The sequence below is a fragment of the Mustela lutreola genome, chromosome 5, assembly GCF_030435805.1.
Source record: "Mustela lutreola isolate mMusLut2 chromosome 5, mMusLut2.pri, whole genome shotgun sequence".
Classification (NCBI taxonomy): Eukaryota; Metazoa; Chordata; class Mammalia; order Carnivora; family Mustelidae; genus Mustela; species Mustela lutreola.
The window spans coordinates 62,299,050-62,305,049 of NC_081294.1; positions in this window are offsets into that span (position 1 = coordinate 62,299,050).

A 6,000-nucleotide genomic window follows, 5' to 3' on the forward strand; every position below is an offset into this window, starting at 1 on the left:
TTCAATGGAATCATAAACCACAAAGTTCAATATGCTTTCTCTGATTTGGGGGCATTGATGTAAGAGTAGGCAGAATGAGTGCTCGCTTCGGGAGCACATATAACAAGAGTAGGCAGAAGGATACTCTCTTGGCTCTGAAGCCAGAGGGATCTGGATTCAAATTCTGCTTTGGTTTGGGGGCATTTTTAATGAGCTTGTTTTCCTATCTAGGTAAGAAGGTTAAAAATGCCTCTCTTGGTGAAAATGCCTACCAAATGTAAAAACTAATGTAATGGTCCATCAGACTCTCCTGACTTTGGGAGTCACTCTGATGTTTGCTAACATTAGTCTCCGCCCCGTGGATTGGTGGTGATTGCTTGACGCAGTAATTCTGGAGAGAGACCTCTTTGAATCTCGAGTGCGTGTATATTTCTGACATGTCTCTTATGTGAGGCTTACAACCAGTTAACTTTGGGAAATTGTGGATTAAGATATATGTAAAGTAGGGGAGTAAAGTAGGTGAGTGACTCAGTTGGTTAAGCATCTTATTCTTTTTTTTAAGATTTTATTTATTTTTAATTTAATTTATTTATTTTTATTTATTTTATTTTATTTATTTGACAGAGATCACAAGCAGGCAGAGAGGTAGGCAGAGAGAGAGAGGGAAGCAGGCTCCCTGATGAGCAGAGAGCCCTATACGGGGCTTGATCCTAGGACCCTGGGATCATGACCTGAGCTGAAGGCAGAAGCTTTAACCTAGTGAGCCACCCAGGTTCCCCAAGCATCTTATTCTTAATTTTGCCTCCAGTCATGACCTCAGAGTCTTGAGATGGAACCACGCGTTGGGCTCACTCTGGGTGCAGAGCCTGTTTGGAATTCTCTCTCTCCCTTTCTCTCTGTCCCTCTCGCCCCTCGCTCTGTTTCTGTCTCTGTCTCTGTCTCAAAAAAAAAAAAAAAAAAATATATATATATATATATATGTATATATATGTATATATATATATATACATTTATATATATATAATTATATATATATTTATATGTACATGCAGCATGTAGGGTAGGTGCATGTTATCTTTAGCAGTCTAGTGAGTAGGTAAACAGGTCTGTAGTTTGTTTTTTCTAATTTTGAGTTTTCTCTTGATTCGCAACACATAATTTAGTATCCCAGAAGTTGCATAAAAGTTGAGTTTCATACTACATTACATTTATAGTAAGGATGACATTCTGAGAGCCTGGTCTGGGCCCCATTATTCTCATCAATAAACTTAAATTACTATGTTTCCTGGGAGTCAGACTGGGCTTGTTCTCAGCAACTTGTTCAGTACAAATGATAGATAAGAGATTTGAGAGCTGTAATCCCCACCACCAGCCCTCACAGCCCTCATAGAACCTACCCGACTACACAAACTGAGCGGGGTTAGTCACAATGTGTGGTCAAGGGCAGGAGCACAACATCATACAATAGTTCTAATCCCAGCTCTGTCAGTTCTTGGCTGCATGACCTTGGACAAATCGCTTAACCTCTGGCCCTCAGTTATGTCATTTAGAAAATGGAAATAAAAAGAGTGCCTATTTCATAGAGTTGTCAGACTTGATTTAATACTTTAGATACTACATGTGAAGCACAGAGCTTGGCAAATTTTAACTACTGTCTTTTAAAGGAGATTGGCAGGGAGTTTGTCTGCAAGAGCAGAGGGGAAAGTTTTTCTCAGGAGTTAAGATAAACCCTGGTTCTCGGCCTTTTGGGGGTTATGTGTATATGTTTTTAAGATTTTACTTTTAAGTAATCGCTACACCCAACGTGGGGCTCAAACTCATGACCCCGAGATCAAGAGTCCCATGCTCTACCAACTGAGCCAGCCAGGCTCTTCAAATATTAGTTGTTGAATGACGGGGACGATTTAAGGGCAGTAGTATTGTGTTTAGGCTGCAGCAAGAAATAGGGACTGGAGAATGCCAGATGGGTGGGTTGGCCTATCAGGGTTCAGGCCCAAGGATTTTAGCATGTTTCCCAGAATGACTTTGAATTAAGCAGTTTCCTACTAACCTTTTCATTGAGTTTGCAGATGTCCACTCACTTGAGTGAGTTCTCTGTGCTATTTTGGAAAGCTCCAGACTTTTGTACTTCAGATAACTGCTTCTGAATGTCTGCTTTCGTACTGCACTCAGGCATGAGATATGCAGGGACAGAGCTCTCAGTGTAGTTGGGCAGGCAAGTAATTGAATATATTGGAATTGGGCAGAACCCTGCTAACCAAGAGTCTACCATACTCTGCTGATACTATGGACTTTGAGTACTTCCCATCTGGTGGGTTGTGTTTTTGTTCATTGTTCTGTTAAATTAGTTTTTTTTTTTTTTTTTTTTTATAAGAAGTAATACTTACATATGGTAAGGTAAAAAGTTACACAGTTACAAAGTAGGTTTCCTTGTTCCTGTGATTCTTGGTTACTGAGCTCTGCCCAGAAGCAGTCACTGTTTCCAGTTCCTTTTGTATCCTTCCAGAAATATTCTATTCATGTATGACTGGGTGCTTACTAAAAGTCTGATCCATGAAGAAGTCTTCGTGAGAAAGGCAGGTCATCCAAATGTAAACAGCTTTGTAATATAAAGTTGAGTTATGGCTTGAACACCATAATTACAATATAAATATGCAGATATATTAAGTAAAATATTCTTTGGCCTCGGGAAATAGCTAAGTCAACCATCGTAGCCTACCCCAAGCAGGAGAGCAGCTAGTTCTAGAATAGGCTTTCAGAGGTCTCATCTTCTGAATTAGATGTCTCTGTCTTGTTGTGTATAATTTAGGGTTTTTTGGTTTGCTTGCTGTCTGAAATTGGCAGTATGGCTTAGTGGGAAGAACAGGAGCCATGAAGACCTACATTTATTACTTTTTCAAGAGATTTTATTTGAGAGACCATATGCGTGCAAGCGCAAGAGCAGGGGGTAGGAGGAGAGGGAGAAGCAGACCCCCTGCTGAGCAGGGAGCCTGATGTGGGACTCAATCCCAGGACCCTGAGATCATGACCTGAGTTGTAAGGCAGATGCTTAACCAACTGAGCCACCCAGGTGCCCGAAGACCTATATTTAGATCCCAGTTCTATTACTTAAAACAGACTTTGGGCAAGTTACAAACCTGAGCCTCTCTTTCCTAATATGTAAAATGGATTTACTAAGATCGTAATAGGTGGTGTGAATATTGAATGAGAGGTAAATCAAAGCACATGGTTCTGTGGCATATAGCAGCCACTCAAGAAATGAATGGTGGTAGGATGCCTGGGTGGCTCAGTTGGTTGAGCAGCTGCCTTCAGCTCAGGTCATGATCCCAGCGTCCTGGGATTGAGTCCCACATCCGGCTCCTTTCCCTCCGCAGGGAGCCTGCTTCTCCCTCTGACTCTGCCTTCCACTCTGTCTGCCTATGCTAGCTCTCGCTCACTCTCTCTGACAAATAAATAAATAAAATCTTAAAAAAAAAAAAATGAATGGTGGTCAGCTATAGGGCATGTTCTATACATACGTGCTGAACAAATGAGCTGTAAAGCATGCTGAAGCTTTCAGCTTCTCTAGTAACTTCCAGGCTTCCAGGTCAGCTTGGAAAGGAGCTTTAGGACTCCATGGCTTTTGTGACTCTGCATGCTTGTTTTTATTTATAGGGCTGGACTTAGGAAAGAGTGGATTGGTGGGGGTGTGCTGTATCATTTCAGTCAGTTCTTACTTACTTTATCCTTTTGGGGTTGCCCTGGAGGTTTTTCCTCTAGGAGTTGATATCAGTATTTTTGGTCTCAACACCTGTTCACACATTTAAAAATTATTGTGGACCCCAAAATCTTACTTTTATATGGGTTATATTGATCATATAATTTACCATATTATAAATTAGAACAATTTAACATTTATTTTAGATTCATTTTTTAAAAATACACCTATATACGTTAACAGAAATAACATTTTTTATGGAAAATAACTCTTTTCCATGTTCAAATTTAAAAATGTAGTGGGAAGAATGACATTCTGCTACATTTTTGCAAAATTCCTTAATGTATGGCTTAATAGAAGATAAATTGATTCTTTTTTCTTAATTTTTTATGTTTTTATTAACATATAATGTATTATTAGCCCCAAGGGTACAGGTCTGTGAATCGCCAGGTTTTTACACTTCATAGCACATACCTTCCCCAGTGTCCATAACCCCACCCCCCTCTTCCCGGCAACCCTCAGTTTGTTTTGTGAGATTAAGAGTCTCTTATGGTTAAGACAAATGGATTTATAATAATGCTTCTGCATTCAATCTGTTGCCACAGATCAGGGAAAGCATAGGAAGAAAATACAGCTTTACACAGATGGTAGTTAGAACAGAGAGGCCCTTACAGACCTGCTGGGAGAGTCCCAGGGACTCCCCTGGAGTCCTTGAGCATACTGACATTTCCTGAAGTGGACTTTTTTTTTTTTTTTTTTTTAAGATTTTATTTATTTGACAGAGATCACAGGTAGGCAGAGAGGCAAGCAGAGAGAGAGGAGGCCTCAAGCAGGCTCCCTGCTGAGCAGAGAGCCCAACTCAGGGCTCGATCCCAGGACCCTGGGATCATGACCTGAGTCGGAGGCAAAGGCTTTCACCCACTGAGCCACCCAGGCGCCCCTCTTGAAGTGGACTTTAAGTGCCTTGAAAGCAGAGAATATTTCTTCATTTGGTGGGTTACTGAATCTTAGGTCCTGGCCTTGGACACCAGTTTTTATTTGGAATGTGTGATAAAATAGATTGACTGATAGAGGGAGCTGTTGGCCAGTACTAGCCCACAACTATAATACCAAGATAGGGAACTTTCTCATTTCAGAGAGGATGAAACAGATTTACACAAAACTGATGTATGAATGACCACATCCCTGTGCTCCCCAACACTTGGTTTTTAAAGAAGATGCGAAGAAGGTGATGCAAAGACTGGACTTATTGGGGTTACTTAAAAGTAAATATTTGCCTTTATTTAAGAGATAGGAAAAAATCTATAATAGCTAAAGCTATAAATGGAAGCAACTCAAATATCCATCTTCAGATGGGAATGTAGAAACAAAATATGGCATACACATACAGTAGAATGTTATTCAACCTTAAGAAGGAAAGAAATGCTGACACATGCTACAACATGGATCAAGCCTGAGGATATTATGCTAAGTGAATCAAGGCAGTCACAAAAAGAAAAATATTGTATGATTCCACTTATATCCGGTGTCTAGAGTAGTCAAACTTGACAGGAGGTAGGGTTAGGAATGCCATGGGCTAGGGGAAGGGAGAATAGGGAGTTGTTTCATGGGTATGAAAAAGTTCTGGAGATTGGGTACACAACAATGTGAATGTACTTAAAGCTACAGGCCTTTACACTTCATGGCTAAGATGGCCATGATATTTTTTTACCACAATAAAAACAAATTAAGAAAAAACTAAGAGAAAGGAGTAGACTTTTTCCTCTTAGTTCGGGGCTGACCTTCCCCTTTCTTAATTACGCATTTTGGTTACAGGTGTTTATTGAGCACATTCTATATATAAGGACTTCTGAGGAGCATGGACCATTAAACAGTGCCCGTCGTCAAGGAGTTTGCCTCCAGCGGAGGGTTGGTTAAGGTGAACGGCCACAAGAGACACACTAACATAATGAACTAGGTCTTGGAGAACGCAGCGCTCGCACTGGAACTTAAAGACAGTAGACTTTCTGCTTAGGCTGCTTTGGGGGAGCAGTATGAACACAAAGATAACCATCTAGTTTCCTATATTACTGGCCAGGTGACAGTTTGGAATTCTATTTGAAGAATTGGTACAGGTGTTTAAGGTTATTGGTCCAACTTCCCATTTAATCCAGGAATTCATTCTGCTTAAGGAAGAAAAAAATCAGGAGGTAACTCGAAGGACACATGCATATTGCTCAGAAACTATGGTCCATACGTAAAGTACACGGGATTCCTGGAGGGGCGAAGGGGCTGGGTCTTGCGCGGGCGTCACGTGGGGCGCGGGAGGCGGGTCTTTGCGCGCG